Source organism: Canis aureus, chromosome 18 (assembly GCF_053574225.1).
Source record: "Canis aureus isolate CA01 chromosome 18, VMU_Caureus_v.1.0, whole genome shotgun sequence".
Taxonomy (NCBI): Eukaryota; Metazoa; Chordata; class Mammalia; order Carnivora; family Canidae; genus Canis; species Canis aureus.
The window spans coordinates 21,317,887-21,337,437 of NC_135628.1; the positions used below are offsets into that span (position 1 = coordinate 21,317,887).

At 41.8% G+C, this 19,551-nt stretch overlaps 1 long non-coding RNA gene across 1 annotated transcript; it reads right to left on the bottom strand.

Annotated features, from left to right (window-relative positions):
* Window positions 1-9,301: 9,301 nt before the first annotated feature.
* Window positions 9,302-16,929, bottom strand: LOC144288292 (uncharacterized). The gene is made up of 3 exons (XR_013356251.1): window positions 16,812-16,929; window positions 16,528-16,615; window positions 9,302-9,640 (listed from the first exon to the last, which is right to left on the bottom strand). It is a non-coding gene; the product is annotated as an uncharacterized LOC144288292 (long non-coding RNA).
* Between the last annotated feature and the right edge of the window lie 2,622 nt (window positions 16,930-19,551).

A 19,551-nucleotide genomic window follows, 5' to 3' on the forward strand; every position in this document is an offset into this window, starting at 1 on the left:
GTAAATGGTGGCTGTAGAGAAATCTGAACTTTTGTGCATTGCTGGTGGGAATGTAAAACTGTGTGGCTGCTGTGGAAAACAGTTTGGTGGTTTCTCAAAAAATTAAACATAAAATTACTTTATGACTCAGCAATTCTACTCCTAGGTATATAAGCCCCAAAAGATTTGTTCGTGAATGTTCACAGCAACATTATTCACAATAGCAAGAGGTAATAGCCATCCACCAAATAAATGGATAAACAAAACATAATATGTACATACAAAGGAATATCACTCAGCCATTAAAAAGGAAGGAAATTCTGACACACGCCACAACATGGATGAACCTCTAAACCCAGGTATGGGGTTTTTCTTAGGGTGGTGAAAATTCTTTGGAACTTGATACAATATAATAGCACAACACTGTGAATGTATTAAATGCTGCTGAGCTGTACATTTTTAAATAGCTAACTCATGTTACATAAATGTCATCTCAACAATAAAAAAGAAAGGAAAATGATGGGGGTGTCTTCTTGTCACTGTTTCTGATATTCTTGATCACTAACTTTCTGGATCCCCCCTGTGAAATGCTTCTCTGTGCCCCCCCTCAGGCCGCTCTATCTGTAGGACCAGACAGGATGCTTGCCCAGTGGCTCAGTGATAACAGAAGTTCACAGATACCAGTCAATACCATATGTCAGGCAATGAGCCTAGTGTTTTACATGCATTTTCTCATAAAATCTTCACAGTGACCCTGCAAATTTGGAGAGTGTAAGTACCTTGCCCAATGTTACTCAGCTAGAAAGTAGCAGAGGGGGACTCCAAAGCCAAGCGCTTCCCATGAAGCAGCCAGCCTCAATGTTTGACCTATCTCAGCAGGCACTGGGGACAGCCGGCCCTTGCCAACCCCAAAAGCCTTTCCTAATGACTCAATGCTCTGGGCCTTTGGCCAGGCTGCTCCTCTGGGAAGCATCGAGCTTCTCCTCCTCCTGAGGCCTTCTACGTCCAGCCTACTACAAACATTTCTTTGAAACCCAGCTTGTCCCTTCTCGCCCTCCCATTTAACATAGTGAATTGAGTTCATGGCACTCCATAAATACTAAGTGAATTACATTGATCTCAGTAGGATGGAGCAGAAGAACAAAATGAATTCATAGTGTTCTGGCCTAATCTGAATTAGGTTGTTGGAATAAAAAAAAAAAAATCTCACCTTATTCCTGTGATATGAAGAGTGAGGACTTTGGTGTTAAACAAATCCTGGGTCTGCCACTTTCTCGCCTTGAGTTCTCTAAGCCTGGGTTTGTGCATCCATAAAAATGGGGTTATAAAGCTGCAATGAGGATTGAACAAGACATCATAAGAAAAGCCAGTATACTTCATTCAAAAAATAACTGTTGGGACACCTAGGTGGCTCAGTGGTTGAGTGCCTGCCTTTGGCCCAGGGCGTGATCCTGGAGTCCTGGGATCGAGTCCCACATCAGGCTCCTTGCATGGAGCCTGCTTCTCCCTCTGCCTGTGTCTCTGCTTCTGTGTGTGTGTGTGTGTGTGTGTGTGTGTGTGTGTCTCATGAACAAATAAATAAAATCTTTAAAAAATAATAATAATAACTGTTAAGGTCCCACTGTTTTACAGGCAGCATATTGGTACAGGAGACTCTTCTTTTAATGTGGTTAACATAATCCTTGAACTCAAACGACATTCATTCTAATGGAAGGAACAGACATTAAATAACTAATTGTGAATTAGGGGTCTTACCTATTTTATGTGCAGAAGGGTATCTGAGAAGGCTTTCTGAGGAAGTAACATTGGGGCTGAGACTGAAAGATAAGTAGGTGTAGTTGGAATGTTCCAGCAAAGGGCACAGTGGGTGCAAAGTCCCAGAGGGGGTAATGAGCTAAGGAAGTCTGAGGAACTAAAAGGAGACCAGTGTGATAAGGCCCAGATATCCAGGGGGAGTGGGGCAAGAAATGACCACCATTCATTGCCAAACAGAGTAACCCATCCAGTTCTTCTGTCTCCAAAGTCACCTTAGTGTCTCTCACTTCCCTTCCATCTGTGGCCCTCGAGCTCACTCTCCAGGACACAGTCACAGGGGCCATGTAAAGAGACAAATAGTCAGATCATCCTCCTCTTAATGCCTTTGAACAGCTGCGCATTGTTTCTACAACACTCTCAGACCAGCATCCTTAAGGTGTTTACCTGGTTGAGCCCCTTCACCTCTTAGCCCCAGTAAGGCCGCAATAACACATGGCCTCTTCTGGGGAACCTGCCCCACCCCCAGCTCTGGTCACCCAGGTGTCCATGTACTGTACAACGCAACACAACATGCCCCCAGTCCCCAATCCATCATGGCTGACTAGACCAGGCATGTACACCAAACTCAATGGGTGCCAACCTAGAAGCTTCCTAATGCCCCCCTGGTATAAAACCTAAAACATAGTGGAGAGAGAGAGAACTGGATCAATCAGAAGGTATTTGTCAGGTATTTGAGGTAAGGAAGTCCACGAGAGTGACCAGAAGTTGAAAGGGTGCCATGAGATCCAGGCAAGGCCATGTCAAGCCAAAGCTACAGCAATTTGACATAAATGAGGACAAATGCCATGAGGCAGCAGAAGCCAGTCAGCAAAGAGAGAGAATGGAGCAAAGCCCCAGAGAGAAGCAGAGATGCAAAGGCAGATCCTGTGACCCTGTAGAGAGATAGGAATTCCTTGACCTGGGTTGCCTTGGCTCTTCATGGCTCCTTTCTCCTGCCCCAGGTCATAGTCTGCCTCATTCTGGGCCCCGATTGGCCCAGATCCCTTTTCCATTGTCACCCCGGGTGAATCTTGACCATTGAATTCTTCCTTGCTTGAACTACCCTGAGAGATCTCTGTTCCTTGCATCCATAGGATCCAAGCAGACAGCTACTCAACTAGGTCACAACTTCTCGCTCTTGGGCATCACTCTTGGAATACAGGGCTTACATGTGCTCAGTATATACCTGTTGGGAAAAAAATAAGTGAATGAAATTTACATCCAAAACAATGGCTGGAAAAAAAAAAAAAAACAATGGCTGGTTTGGTAATTGGAGATTATTTTTCTCATTCATAACAGTTTTATTTTTTTTAATTTTTTTTATTTATTTATTCGAGAGAGAGAGACAGAGACAGAGACACAGAGACACAGGCAGAGGGAGAAACAGGCTCCATGCAGGGAGCCCAACGTGGGACTTGATCCAGGGTCTCCAGGATCACACCCTGGGTTGAAGGCGGCGCTAAACCGCTGAGCCACCTGGGCTGCCCCATAACAGTTTTAATGGGCACATTCTACACTATGGATAAGAAAGGGCATTTTCACAGTTGTGAGCCTGGAACAGAGTCGAGCGTGGAACAGAGTTGGAGGAAGAGGGTTGAAGGGAGGCAAAACAGGGCAGGTAGCGAGGTCTGTAACTGTAACACCAGTTACCTATAAGCAAGTATCTATAGGCACCTGTCAGTCACTACCTTTGAGTGAAGACAGTAGCATAGCACACACAGAGCAATGTGCACCTGGCTTAAGAGTCTACATTTTCTCTGTTTAGTTAGTGGTGTCCATTCCTTAGATAGAACTTCTTGCTATAATGTATAATTGCAATGGCCTGATATACCATTGATATTTTTTTTGTTCTTACTATGTTAACTGTGCAGGCCCCAAGGAGTGTCCCACTCCATTCTAGGTGCACCCTCAACTTGTAGCAGCCAGAGGTGGACCCTAGATAGGGTAGAGCTACAACATCTTTAGGCACAGACATGAGATGATTCCCTATGCCTCCAATTCCAACTGTCATAGCCACGGAGCCAAATACTTGACCCACAGTGATCAGTTAGGCCACTGGGGTTTTGCCATTAACTGGAGAGAGGGTTCTAGCTGGGTAGAAAAGACTGCAGTGCATAGCAAAACAAAAACAAAAACAAAAAAAAGTGGAAATAAAGAAAGAAAGAGGAAAAAAAAGGCAGGAAACAATCTGGTTGTCATTTTCTTATTCTATACAAATAACACAATGCAACCTTCTCTCATGTTGACATTCAGGAGGCAATGCTGTGCAATGAAGAGCAGCTTTAACAAACATCATGCAGCTCTGTCTGACAGAGGCAATTCATGCTCACCAAACAGCCACATGTCCCCTCCCGTATCCCAGCCTCCCTTGCTGTTGTGGAGTCACATTACTAGTTCCAGCCTGTGGACTGGGGGGAAACTTCTGTGGGTTGTTCCAAGGACGAGGCAGTCCAAAACCGGCCAGGGGCCTCCATCTCTGTCTCTCTTGCCCTGCTGGAGTCTCACCGAAGGCCACCTGCTCCTGAGAGCACAGCTACAAGACGAAACAGGGATGCCCGACACACCTCTGATTTTACATCAACAGGAAATGGACTTTTATCGCATTCGGTTGCTTAGATTTTGCAGTTTATGGGTTTCCACAGCACAGTCCAGCTTGTTCTGGGCCTTATGCTGTGAGATTTGAGGTAGGAAAGCCCAAAAGGTAAGAAACAGGACTGCTTTCTTTTTCTTGTTCTTTTCTTTGAGAGAGGGAGAGTGAGCACACATATGCAAGTGTTAGGGAAGGGGCAGAGGAAGAGGGAGAGAGAAAACCTCAAGCAGACTCCCTGCTGAGTGTGGAACCCGAGGGAGGGCTGGACCTTATGACCAAGAGTTGGTGGTTTAACCAGCTGAGCCACCGAGGTGCCCCTGAAACAGGCCTGCTTCCAAGCTGCTTACAGTCTAAATCAGGAGAGCAGGTGGGCAAATATTCCCACGTCAAATGTTAAAGCTCAGGCCGCAAGCTGGCAGATACAGGTATCATTCAAACGGCCCCATAACAGAAGCATGATTTCTACATGTGAAGTAAAAGACTAACAGGAAAACAGTTAAAGGCCTAAGAGATAAAATTCCATTGAATAAGAGGTATAAATGCAATCCTGAAGTAGCATGCTCACTTCTACCTTTGTAGTACAGAATATTTTTTAAATATTTTGTTTATTTATTCATAGAGACACAGAGAGAGAGAGAGGCAGAGACACAGGCAGAGGGAGAAGCAGGCTCCATGCAGGGAGCCCAACGTGGGACTCGATCCCGAGACCCCGGGATCATGCCCTGGGCCGAAGACAGCACTAAACCACTGAGCCACCCAGGCTGCCCTCCCCTGTGGTATTTTTTAAATAATCTAATAACCAGTCAATAGTCAAAAGTCCCCAATTGTATCAACAACAACAAAAAATCTTTTCACAGTTAGTTTGTTCAAATCAGGACCCAAACAAGTTCCAAACACTGGAACTCACTGGTAGGTCTTTAAAATCTGATTTCAACCCTGATAGTTTACCATTGCACACATTTTTAAGTGCCATTTATACACATCAACTTCATCAATATAAAGTAGTGCATCAAGGCTCTGCCTACTCTGCTGTCACATAAAAGCAAAAAAAACAAACAAACAAAAAAACAAAATTTAATAAACATCAGCTGAAATGTCGTGGGCCGCCTAATCATGTTGGATTTGCAGAGGCCAGACAACAAAATGTGTTGGCCAGAGCATATACACAGCAAACACATGACACGTGACCCACGACAGGAGTCAGTTCTGGACCCAGAGGTCCAGAAGGTGCCTACCAGAAGAAAGGCCACAAGGAGTGTGTGTCCATCTTCATAATCACTGGGATACACGGAGGTCCCATTCTGAGACTTGAGGAACTGCAGGGAATGTTGTATTTTATCAAAGTGGAAAGTGGCCGTGACTCTGGTCCCTATCTTTGGCTTTTCACTAAGAATAAGGGACTCCTGTGAGGCAATGACCAAGAAAGGTGATCAGTGGATGATTCTGGAAGGAAGTGACGATCAACCCAGGTTTCAGCCTGTGCCTTTAGCATAACTGCAACCCTACCAACCAGGAGAGGAAGTGTGACCCAGAAGTATCGTGGCCAAATTCCAAACTCAGATGATGACTATTTACTGTTATTACAGAATCAGAGAGGATTTTAGAATCTGAGAGGGAGAGAAAGAAAGAGACAGAGACAAAGAGGGACAGAGACAGAGACGGAGAGGAAAAGATTGAGGAAGCATCCACCCACCCACCATCCATCCATCCATCCATCCATCCATCCAAAGGAGAGGCAAAGGCAGCAAGAAGGAGCCGAGAAAGGGATAGGCGAGAACAGGTGTGAGGCAGAGAGAGGAACGGAGGGAGGCAAACACCATTTCTTCAGGTCTGACAGTTTGCTGAGGAAATCTCCAAAAACGGCAGGAGAAACGAACAGGTAAGCTGCAGCCTGGGCCTCCTGCAGAGCCCACTGCCCTGCCAGCTTTGTGGAACCACCCGCGCTGCACTCCCTGCTCCCTGATGGGGATGAACAGCCGGCCTTTGTTCTGTGAACAGGGGCAATCAACACAACAGCATATCCGATGTGGAATATTGGTTTAGAGGGGGGCCGGGATCCCAGAAACCCCACCAAAGAGATAGTGGAAAGGTCTGAAGAGAAAGCAGAAGGCTGCGGCCAGGGTGACGTGCCAATTAAGAGGGCTTGCTTGGAGCTACTTGGAGTGGCAAGGCGAACAGCGCATGTAAATGATCAAAAGCAGGCAGGACCCTCTCCCATCAGTCACAAAAGATGCTTAAGGCCGGTTCCTTTGAATGCTGTTTTAGTAGTGGTCTCATACAATACATCTTAAGGAACATTTATACTGTGTTCACTGTGCATTCAACTGTGGCCACTTCAAAGGTTTAGCCAAGTATTTTATGGCCATGGTAAAGGGTTCTTATTGATTTAAATTACAAGCTTGGCTCCCGTCAGCTCCACTTGAGGGCAAAAATGCAATAAAATATCCCACAGCACAAGAGACAGACATATCGCATTGAAAATCTTAAGAGATCCTTTTCACTATAATCACTCTCAGTGATATTTATTTATATGGGCAAGGTTATCAGAGAGATTTGTCTACAATCTTTAAGCTTTGGAGGTTTGTCTTGGTTTGAGGGTTTGCTTTTCAAAAAAAAAATCTAGTTCCAACCTGGGCCAAAGGAAAGGTCAGAAGTGCATTCCGTGTCCCCCGGCTTAGCCTTCCAATGCTCCCCGACTACTAACAGAATGGTCGTTCCAAAAATAGTGACATTGACATACTGGCCATCACGGCTGAGGGATTATGGTTTTCAGTCCTCTGATCATTTGCATATCCAGCAGGCCAGACTCAAATGAATGAGAGGTGTCAAGGCTTGAATGACAAGCCTATCAAGGCGATGGAAGGCTGTCCCAGGATTAACTGTCACAGAGACAAACTCCACTCTGGAGACAGAGATACGAGAACGCTATTGGAAGACTGTAAAATTGAGAGGGGCACAAAGCTGTCAATACGAAACACTGTTTATGAGACTCACTAAACCCCGTGATCATCAGCACAAAGGAAGTCACCTTATGCTCAGAAAAAGAGAGAAAGCCGAGGCAGCAGGCTCTGGTCTGCTTCATTCCTGGTTCCTTTATAATAATTTGCCTGAAACATACCCAAGACAGAGCTAACCCCTGGACATACACAGAAAGTAGCAAATGACTATTATGTGTCTGACATTTGAAATAACATGTTTCTGGAGGGTTGGCATTACAAGAGTCATTTCACTTCAAAATGTTATTCCTAATGTAATTTTTTAAAATTCATAAGAGGCACTTGCCAGAATTCAGTGTAGCACTAAAGTCACTCAAAAGACAGAGGTCAAATTCATTTCATTTCTTTTATGTTTTCTTCTCTCTGCTAGATGAAATAAATGATTAAGCCTAGAACACTTGGCAGTTCAGCGAATGTGCTCCGTGGCACCATTACAAGATCGATTTTCTCAATACAGGAGTCTTTCTAGGGTGCACATTGCTTAGCTGACATCTGTCGCCGTTGTCATGGTAGCGCTCTCTCCAGCATAGTGAGAGGTCAGGCCTGACAGGGAAGGCCTCGCCAGCTCTACCCCAGTCACTTCAAGGTTAACAGCCAATGGACCAAAGAAATAGGCAATTATAGTACAGTCAATTCCGGTTAAGGAAATATCTGAGAAGTAAATATGTCTGATAAGTGAATGGAAATGAAACAGCCAATGCTATTGATGCAATCCCATAATATCAATATCATTTTGTGGTGTGGTTTGGTTGTTCCCTGTAAAATTTCCCTGCTCAAAGAAATCTAGCAAAAGCGAGGATACGCAAAACTTCATTATGCTGCCATTAGCCTCTGTGTTTGAAGAAGAGAATTCCCACAAATGGACAGATGAGTAGCAGAAGAGCAACACTTCTTGAAGAAAGAAGTGCCAAGAGGATCCCCTGGGTGTCTAACCCTCTTGGTATAGTCCTCTGATATTGCCTGCTGCATGTATGCCTGGAGAAGTTTCCCAGCATCTTAAAGGAAATCGACTTTAAGACAATATTTCTCAGTGCTACCTCATATTTACCAAATTTATTATTTATCAAGATGAAAGTTTTTTCTCCAGTTTCAATGAACCTAAAAAACATCAGGATTTCCAAATTACCAACAAGTTGGAATTAATAATTTCTAATGATATATATTTCTACTAAAGCATAACTTTTGATAGAGAAAAAAGTATTACTGTAATAGACATTCTTTGAATAGAATTAGAAAAATGACAGGTGGAACTAAAATGTAAAGATTTTCAATTACAAGTCGCATACCCCAGGAATTCAGTCACTGACAACCTCTGCAGGTTGCAATACCTAAAATTCATTATGGTACACACATTCACATTACCCACTGCTGATTAAATCCTGCAGTTAGTATAAAGAGATCTTCAGATTTCATCAGACGTCTGAAAGAATGGCAATGACTTCTCTTCAGCTGTGAGATTTTGTGACTCACAAAGAAGAATGGCAAATTAAGAGTAAAATAAATAAATATATATATAAATACATATATATAAATACATATACATATATAAATAGTTACTGTGGTCACTTGTTACAGATTTTGTCAAATATCCATGGCTTATGGTTGGTGTAGATCTTCTTTGTGACTGCTGAGGTCTTTGGTCAACCCTGGGCGCCTCGAGATGGAGTCCCATCCAGCAGTGTCAAGTTGCACTTGCCAACTTGTCTCCCAGAGTCCTCACTAATAAACTGAAGCAATTCATGTCTTCATGGTGAAAGAGGATTTAGCTAGCACCTGCACTGGGAAACTGATGATACTCACTGCAGCCTGATGGTCTCTAGGAAATGAATGGCTCCATTTGAAAACTCAACATTATTTTAGAAGGGTTATGTGTGTATGCAAGAGAGAGTAACCCACTCAAATTAGTTTACACATAGAGAATTTTATTGTAAAGATGCAACAGGCAATCCTAAAAAGAATGGAAAGTACAGACAGGAAACAAATGAGATATAGGCCAAGTCATAACTGGAACTGAAACTGGAACGAAGCCCGGGTTATTGTCTCTCTGTGGGTTTCATCTTGGCCATGCTCTTCTTCTTTCTTCACTTTGGTCTCTCGGTAAGCTTCCTCTGCTTTCCACATGGTCTCACTTGGAACAAACTTTCAGTTCCAGCACCATCTTCATCTTACCCACTGAGTTTCTCAGTGCCTGAATTTCAAATCCCCATAAGACAGAATCTGATTAGCTCAGCTCAGGCAATGGATCAGTTCGTCCACAATCAGCTGCTGAGTTGGATTTAACCTGTCCGGGTGGGGGTAAAAGTGAGTAGGATGATGCAGTTTAGACACAACTGCCCAGGTCTACTTTGTCAGCAAGGGTGTGTCTCCCGTGTCTTCTCCAAGGATCAAAAGTGACATGTACATTGAAAAGTCCCCACATGCCCAACAGTTTTACTGATGAGCAACAGTTCTAAAACAAAATGATACTGACACGGTTATTCAACAATAGGACCATCAATTTATGTTAGTTGTAATGTTGTCAGACCCATCCCCATCGGCATAAAATGACCAATCCTGAGACACACACACACACACACACACACACACACCTCCTCCTTTGCCTAAATACAGAAAAAATAAATATACACTCTTGAGCCTTGGCCTTCACAATAGACTTTGCACCTTTGGTCTACTGTACCCTGTATCTGCCCTGCACTCCAGCCAACCTAAACTGTTTTCTTTCCCCTCTGCAAGCCCCACCCTCTCCTTTCCTCCATGGCTCCATCCACACACTGTTTCTACTCCATCTTCTCTCTGGGCCATACCATAATTAAATATAACTAACACATTGAAGCTCTCAAGGAAAACCAGGAAGTAATGAATGGCCCCTGGAAGTGGGGCATTTTCTCAAGCAGATAGTTTAAATGGACACTTGATGTCATTTGTTAAGAGAAAGCATGCAGGGCCTGTCCTTGAGGGCCAGTTCGGACGCCAGCTCCCTCATAAAACCTTCCCTTGACTACCCAGATGAAAAATCAATAATACCTCCTCCGAGGAAGCATTTATTGTCTCTATCACAGTTTTCTAAATGTAAGAACTTGTGGATCCTTAAAATTATAAGCCCACAGACCTCAGTCTGAAAAACATTGCATTAGAAGCTAAACCCTGTCACCTGAGGGGCCATTTGAGCCATCTTGAGTCATGAACTTGAGACCTGATATTACATGGCAGTTCTAGGTTGTTCGATTGACCTCCAGATGTTCCAGAGTATTTTTCTACTAATATCTAGATGACCACTGAAATAGAAACACAAATCATCATCATCAAATCTCAATTTTAAATACCCAATTTTTCAGGGCCTGTATAGTCTGGCATAGCCAAAAACTCATTTCAAATTACTGGGTCCACATGGAATTAACCAGATACCAGCTTCACCATTTTGATTTGACTTTGTAGCTCCGGCTTCTAAAAAACGTCAAACATCCTCTATAGCTTAGTAAATTATATACTGCCTTCTATTTACACTTGATCAAAGCCATAAATCCAGAGCTTGTTTTGGATGGTGATAGATTTCCAACTTGTTCACCTATAAACCCAAAACACCAATCCTAGTCTTTTACAGACCCCATGATTTCAGACACACCATCTGAGCAGGAATGTCTATCATATGCCAAAACAAGAGAACTGTTTTATATGCTCACAAGCTATAAAAATATATATATAGTATTGACTTCATTTGAAGGTTTTCTGCTTTTTTATCGTCTCTGGTCTGAACTGAGAATTACTGTGGTGGAGATAGAGATAACTCTTTTTTATCCTTTGTCTTATTCTCTGAGTGATTTTTTTTCAGATTTGGGCTGAGGCTATTTTTTAAAATCTTTTATCTAATATATAAAATGTCAAGAACCATGCCAGGCATCTGAGAACAAAGTATCTCATAGTTTAATGGGGAAGACAGATATATAAATAGATAATGCAATGGCATAAACTATGCAAATCAGGTATATATTAAAAGTTATGAAAAAGAAGAAAAATATTAATACTTAGGAATTTCAGAAGAGCAGCTTTTATAAAAGACCCACTAAGTACCGGTTTTTGCTAACCAAAATTAGTGCCTTTTTTCACTAACCTAAAGAAATCTGAAGATTTTCACTTTTATGAAGAAAGCCATCAGTGTACTAATAGCCTTTCATAAAAGTGAAGTGACATAAACTTTCAGAAAGCAGGGGATACCTATATTGCTGCATAATAAATTACCCCAAACAGGGCAGCTTAAAGCTAACTTTTTTTTTCCCTCACAATTTCAGTGAGTCAAGAATTGGAGAGTTAAGGTTTCTCATTAGGTTGCAATCAAGATCACTCACATGGCTGTTGGCAAGAGGCCTCAGTTAATCTTACTGGACCTCTCTGTCAGGTTGCTTGAGTGTTCTCATAAAATGGCAGCTGGATTTCCCAAGAATGAGTGAACTAAGAGACTGAGACGGAGACAGAGAGAGAGAGGTCCTAATCTTAGACATCCCACACTGTCACTTCCTACATATCCCACTTTTTTCAAAGTTACTCAGGTCAGCCCACACTTAAGGGCATGGTAATGAGGCTCCATCTTCTGAAGGAAGAAATATCAAAGACATATTTTGAGATCATGAGTATTGAAGAATGAATAGGAGCTTTCTATAGAGAAGCTAAGAGATCAATCTGGGCAGAAGGAAGAGATGTACAAGTGTGGGAAAGTGTGAGTTCCAAGAAAAGCAAGGAGTTCACTGAAGGTGTTCAAACTTATCTCAGCTTTTTAATTGGACAAAACCTTACAAAGAAGCCCACTATGCAAAACAAATAAAAGTAGCTCTGATACAGTTGAAGCTAGGTGAAGGAGGGAGAGAGGGAAATTCCACTACAAGACAGCCTTTATGAGAACTCCCTGGAGGCACCAGTACTTGATAGAGTTGTCTGAAAACCATCCCTATATGCAATAGCTAGTAGTGCTAAGCTAAAGTGCAAGACATAGTCTTTGTTAATCTTTGTCTTATCAGGTAACAAATTGTGTACTTGTCCTATCACTGACCTAGAACTGAATTTTTAAAATTCTCTTTAAAAAGAGGATAATGATCTTGTTGCAACACAGGAAAATTCATATTCCAATAATTCACTTATAAGAGTTCTTTAGAACTCTATGTATCAGTTAGCTATTGCCACAAAGATTCTGTGTAACAAACCATCCCAAAACTCGGTGACTTAAAAACCAACTAGCATTTATTCTCACATATCTTCAAGTAAGCTACACATCAACAAATTTAAGCTGATGTTCAGGTTCCATGGCTTTCCTTCAAGTTGCAACTCAGCTAAATGGGTAGCAGCTATCCATGAAAGATCATCCCATAGAGAGAGGAGAAGTGCATAAGGCACAAGAAGGCAAGCAGAAAAAGACAAAGCCTCTAAAGCCCTAGAGTCAGTACTGGCACACTTTGCCCACATGCGGTTGGCCAAAATCAAGTTCTATGGATGAGCCCAAAGTCAAGGGATAGTAAAATACACTCCTCCTACATGAGCCTAAAGTAAGGGAGTGAAGAATTAGAGCTAATCATTCAATCTATTAGCTTCTGAATGCATTTTTCCTTAAAAATAAAATTGTAAATCATAGTTTATCATATTAGCTCACCAAAACTGATTTAATGCTAAAAAGAATAACATCAGTGGCCTAGAATCAGACAGTTCTATGATGCAGTCACATTTTTTATTTTTCTTTTTTTTTTTTTTTTAGATTTTATTTATTTATATTGAGAGAGGAGAGAGAGTATGGACAGGGGCAGGCAGAGAGAATCTCAAGCAGACTCCACGTGGAGATCAGATCCCTGAGATCATGACCTGAGCCAAAATCAAGTCAGATGATTAACCAATTGAACCATCCAGGCACCCCTATAGTCACATTTTTTAAAGTAAGCCAAATTTGTCTTCCCAGCTCACTTCCTTTATCCTCTTAACATTGTTCCCATTTCTCCCTGTGGACTCAGCATCATCATGGCTTCCCTAAACCCCTCACCTTGGTGCTCACTCATCCTTCATGTACGTCCTCCTAATTACTTCAGCCCCTAGTTTCAGAACTTTGAACTCCACATTGTAGACCCCTCCCAATTGGTTGCCAAAAGGAAAACCATCCGATTGATCCAATTCATAGTCACAAATGAATAGCCCATTGTTTCTTAACAGTCTCCAAGACATTTGACTTCCTAAAGGGGCCTGTCCCAAAGCCCAGTGATTCTCCCACTGGTGAGATTCAAGACAGTAAATACATTGGTAAAAGTCAAACCATCTGGGATATTTTCAGAAAAGGGGAATATGTCTTAGGCCTTCCAGTTACTCTCATTTTGTGAAGGAAGTGTCATTCACACATGCAGAGCCTGCTGTATTCACTTTATTACTCTAAGTTCCAATATTTTCTTTTCCTCTCTATGCTGCTACAGGGAATTGAACTCACCAGGAGAAGATAAATATCAGTTACAGGACCAGTGTTGTTTCCCATTTTGAAATTTACTCTATAGGCCAAATCTTTAAAAACTTTCTTTTCTTTCAACATTAAAATGACATATTTCAACATGAAATATGCCTACTTTGACTTAGGAGGAGCTTAATAGTTTAGTCCTTGTACTGGGTTTTCATATAAACATCCCTATTTTAAACAAACAAACAAAAATAGAAATCATTGTCTTGAGAACATTGCTGTTAATCATATGTGAAATAATGTTTACTTTTAAAGACAGATCATAGAGAAGGATTCCAGGTATTAAATTTCAGCAACATCACTTTTCTGTCCTGTTCAAATGTCTGTGTACAGACAAAGGGAAGTGGAGAGTTGAGGACTGAAAATATCATGCAAAAGAATAATCTGAATAATTTGGACCAAAAAAATACAGCTTTATTGATCTTAAGGTATGAATTTATGTATGGTTCTTCATTTCTGCTGATGTTTTCATGACAAAAAATAGCAATGCCTATGTGCCTTGTGACAGCATTATTATGTCATATTTTAGCAATTTTGAGCAGCCTTTGAAATAGTCAATATCCTCCCCCTGCACTTTGTCATGCAAACTACAGTACCTAGGATGGGCCAGTGGCAGCAATTATTTCTCTTCTTGTCTAGCCAAGTGTCGATAACCATAGCATCAACTTCAGGTAGGCTATGCTAAGTTAGGATTTGGGGTGTTGGGTTTAAGAATTCCTTCTGACATTTTCTCTGACATTAGCCAAAGAGGTCATCCAAATTCCATGCTGCCCAAGAAAGAATGGTTTTCTTTGTTTCCTAACAATCAAATTCTGATGAAGTCGAAATACAGTCAAAGCTCTCAGCGAGGAGAACTGCAAAAGGCAGTGTGTGATAAGTAGTATGACTGGAAAGGTAAGCTCCATCCTGAATGGCAAAGTAGCCAATCACTCATCAGTCGTGAAGCTGCCCTTATTACTGGCTCATCTAGAGTGAACTCATAGGTTAATGGCTAAAATGAGGCATGGGGTTCAGAGCAACAGTTCAAATTCCAGATCCTACATTTACCAGTGAAATTAATTAACCTTTCAGGGCTCAGATTTTCTTGCCTGCAGGTGAGGATAATAGTACAAACTTCTTAAAGTAATTATAAAAATGAAATGAGTCCCCATGTGTGAAGTGTCGAAGACAGTGCCTGGCCAACGTCATGTCACTATCATCATTATCTGAGGATTCTTCTTAGCCATGCTGGCTCTCTTTCCTCTTAACACAGATATTTGAGAACAGCTGAATCAGCCCATGGTTGATTCACATCCTTGAGTTTCTTCTTAAAAAGCGCTATTGGGAGTGCAACTTGGACAACCACTCAGATCTTGGCATGATCTAATAAAGTTGAAGCTGCTCATTCCCTATGAGCTAGCAACACTACTCTCGGGCATATATAATGGAGAAATTTTTAGACCAAGAGACTAGATTGGATTAGAATATTCATGGAAATATGGCTTGTAATAACAAAAAAATGGAGACATCCAGATGGTCATCAAGAAAAGGATGGATAAATAAGTCTCAGAGTATTCACACAACGGAATAACAAACAGTAGTGAGTATGAATAAAGTATGTTACATGTATCAACTTAGACAAATCTCACAAATATAATATTGAGTGAAGAAAAGCAATTCATAGAAGAATATAACAGTATGATTCCATTTACATATGGTTCAAACATGGAAAATTTGTTTTTAAAAAGCAGGAGCATGAGAGGAGTTTAAATAATGAGGACTTGAAAATGAAGCCATAATAGAAAAAATCACATCATCAACATATAAATAGAGGCATATCTGGAGCATAACATGCATAAAATCAGGATAGGGGTTACCTCTGGGAGTAAGAAGGGCATTATTAGAGTCTCAATGGTGATAATAATGTACTATATTTCTTAATTTGGGTGGGTAGATGCAGAGACATTCATTTTATCACAAAGTCTTCCAATGCATACCTATTATGAATTTGTAAGTATTTTAACCTTCTGTTCAAAAGTTCTTCAATGAAGAAAAAATTAATATAGCCACTATCTCGCTTAGTTAGGGTCCCTCCCCTTGTCTCTCAGGTGGCTCACCCACACATTCATGCCAACACATACTGAGAAGGCCCCAGCTCCCCCTCTTGAGTGTGCCAGGGGCTGTTCTGCAGGTATGCAATAGAGTCAGGTCAGAGGGGCACTCGGCCTCTATTTACATATTTGTTTGTTTTCTTAATAGAAAAATTCATTATCTTGCCAAAATGATCTGACACCTCTTCTCACAGAGATTTCTGTACCTCGCGCTTCACAGGGCAGGAGGTGGGTTTGCTTTTCCTATTTTGCAAAGGAGGAATGGAAGCACAAAAGCACTGCGCTCCTATTGGCCAACTGTTACAGTCATTGTCTCTTCCCGCAGCTTCCATTCTGTTTTATCCCCAAAGGGGTCTTCATGCACTGTTTGCCTCTATATACCATCCACAAGTTCTTTTGGAAGTCAGAAGCTCTAACTCTTAAATGTAAAAACAACAAGGGAATGGCACATCTGGGGTTAAAACCCAACTTTCCTGATCACAAATTCCATAAGGGAATATCCTCTAAATGGGATTTAAATCCATACGTGGTGCTCATTATCCACCATCAGGCCAGATGGGAGGAGGAGAGAGAACAGAACCACGGAGAGCTCCAGGCACTCACCTGCAGTAATGGGGACCAGTCCCCAGCCGCTGGCCCCTCCCTGCAGCCACCAGGGCTTCTCTTTGCATTATTTATTTATTTCCAAGACCTAGGAGTGGGAGAGGAAAGAGAAAAAGGAAAGGAAGTGATTTTTCTTCTTAATAGGTTTGCTCTTCTCGCTCTGGCTAGAATCAATGCAAGCGAGTGGAGTTGAACACACTCCTTAGCATCCCCTCCCCTCCAAACTGCTTCCTTCCATCGTAAATAATTCAGACAAAATAAAATAATCATGTGCTGGTAATTACCACCCCTCCCCAAAAACAAACGATCGCTGCAATGCAGTCCCCCTGGATGTTACAGGGGCCGTCAATGGTGCCCCTGCTGATGGCAAGTTGAGGCCGGGATGAGGGGTGGCATCTGAAGGTGAGGGCAGAAGGGCTGTTGGTTGTTATTCCCACGTAGAAGAGCTATGAAATGATGTCACTGTGCTGCCATGGAAATGGCTGGCTTTCTGCTAAGGGGTCTGGAAACAGCACACATTTAAACCGGCTGCTCTAAACAAAAGATGTTTATTTTCATTCTAATTCCCATCTTTCTTCATGAGAATAAAGTTTCTAAGAGAGGCTTCCAGGCGGTCCCTCCTCAAAAAAAAAAAAAAAAAAAAAAGTATGTCTTTTCTCCCAGCCTCACCTTTCATAGAGTTTTTATTTTGTGGGTTGATTTCTTCATGTAAACACCTTGCTCAATTGTGTGGGCCTCACTGATAAGAATTTTTAGGCAAGGAGTAAGTGGTTGTTTTGCTTCCAAACATCAAAAAAGTTCAGGCAGACATGGTACCAGTTACAGTATGAAAATAACATTCTCCACCCCATAAAACAAAATGGTAGCAACTCATCACCAAAAAAAGTCTCTCCTAATAAAACTGTGTGTGTGAGCAGTAGGAGATAAGGACAGGGTGGTAGAAGACATCTCATTTGGACACCAGTAATTTACAGGGAAATCTCAGCTTACTCTACTTAATCATACTTATTCTCTGCAGATTCATAGTCTTCAGGGAGAATTAAAGAAGCTATGAACAATAACTTTGAAAACAACATAGACAGAACTGTTATGATACCAACTTAGTAATGCTATGTGGCATGTGGCCTTTAAATAAATAAAAAGCTGGACAAAAGTAACCTAACTCATAAACACATAAAATCCTGGCTCTTCTTCTTGCTCTCTTTCACTGCTCTGAAGATGCTAGAGAAACCCTTCTGGAGTGGAGACAAAAGGCCTTCGAAACCTGAGTTTTCCCCAGGCTGCCCCACACAGTGGGAGTAGAAGTGGATCCCTTCTCTCTGACACCAGAGGTAAGAAAGGCCATGAGGCCCTAAATCTGACTTGTCCAATATAGTAGCCACTAACCACGTGTGGCTACTTACAGTTATACGGATTAATTTTAAATAATTCAAATAAAATTTGAAATTCAGTTCCTGAATCACACGGGCACATTTCAAGTGCTCAGTGGCCACACATGGCTAGTGGTGCCCTACTGGACAGTGCAGACATAGAACATTTCCAGGGATCCCTGGGTGGCGCAGCGGTTTGGCGCCTGCCTTTGGCCCAGGGCGCGATCCTGGAGACCCAGGATCGAATCCCACATCAGGCTCCCGGTGCATGGAGCCTGCTTCTCCCTCTGCCTATGTCTCTGCCTCTCTCTCTCTCTCTGTGACTATCATAAATAAATAAAAATTAAAAAAAAAAAAAAGAACATTTCCATCATCTTAGAAAGTTCTACTGGACAAAGCTGTTCTAATGTCGGCACACTGTAGAAGATGATAGATAGATGATAGATAGATGATAGATAGATAGATAGATAGATAGATAGATAGATAGATAGATAGACAGGCAGACTCACTACATGGGGGAAAGTCTTTCAAAAGGGAAGAAACAGAATCTCCAACTCTAAGTCACTTCTGTATTTGGTGCAGTTGTTTAAGTAAATGTAAATATCCATGAGAAACAAGTGCAACCCCTAGTGTTTTAAAAATCCTGCTTCTACCCAAATGAGCCTTAAGATATAATAGCAGGGCATTTTCAGGTGCTTAGTAGTTATCCCTCAATTTGGTTACTTTCCCTCTTCCATATGATGTTCTTAATAAAACAGTTTTGGGAAAGAAGGAAGAGCACATGTCTGGGGTAAAATGATTTTTTTTCATATTCTAAAAGAATAGTGATTCCAATGATCATATGAAAATTTTGCAATAAAATATTTAGCAGGCTAGATAAGTAAAACATTTGGTTCTTTGCTCACTCAGTCATTTTCCCAAGCAGTGTTTACACTGAGGATTGCCATGTGCCAGGCACTATGCTGGGTCTGATAAGCCTTCTTTAAAGATTTTGCACTCACAAAGGAGAGAGGAACAAACACTATAATAAAGACACTGCATAACAATGGGCCATCAGAGAAGTGAAAGAGCAGGTTTAGGGTTTGAGAAACAGGGGAGCCCACTTCCTGCTGGGGAAAGAGGGCAACTTCCAAGAAGAGCTGCCTTTGAGCTGGATCTTAGAGCAGAAAGTGATTGTAGGTGTGCAAACTTGGGGAGACAGGGGAAGAAGGGGGACTGTGTTCAGAGAACCCTGGGTGTCCTAGCTGAGCTGAGTGGTAAGCTAAGTAAAGGGAATTGGGGGAAGAAAGCACCAGAAATGCAGATCATAGATGCAACAGAGGACTTGAATGTTAGACTGAGCCAAACACTTAGCACCCTAATACCATCCCACCCACCAGCGACATGCAAACTCCAGCACCTGCACCTGCCTTCATTAATGAAGAGTGCTCATTTTATCCATACCCGAAACTACTTAAGAGCCTCTGTCCATTACTCTCACCTCGTGATTGCTGCTCCATGTTATGGGAAGTCATTACGTTGTCAGTCAATGCCAGGTAGCTACCCACACCAGAATCCTCTCGTATTCCAACTAAGCTCCTTTCCTTTCCTAAAATGTTTACCTGATAGCTCAATTCATCTTCAGAATGATAGATCTTTTACAAAACCTATGGAG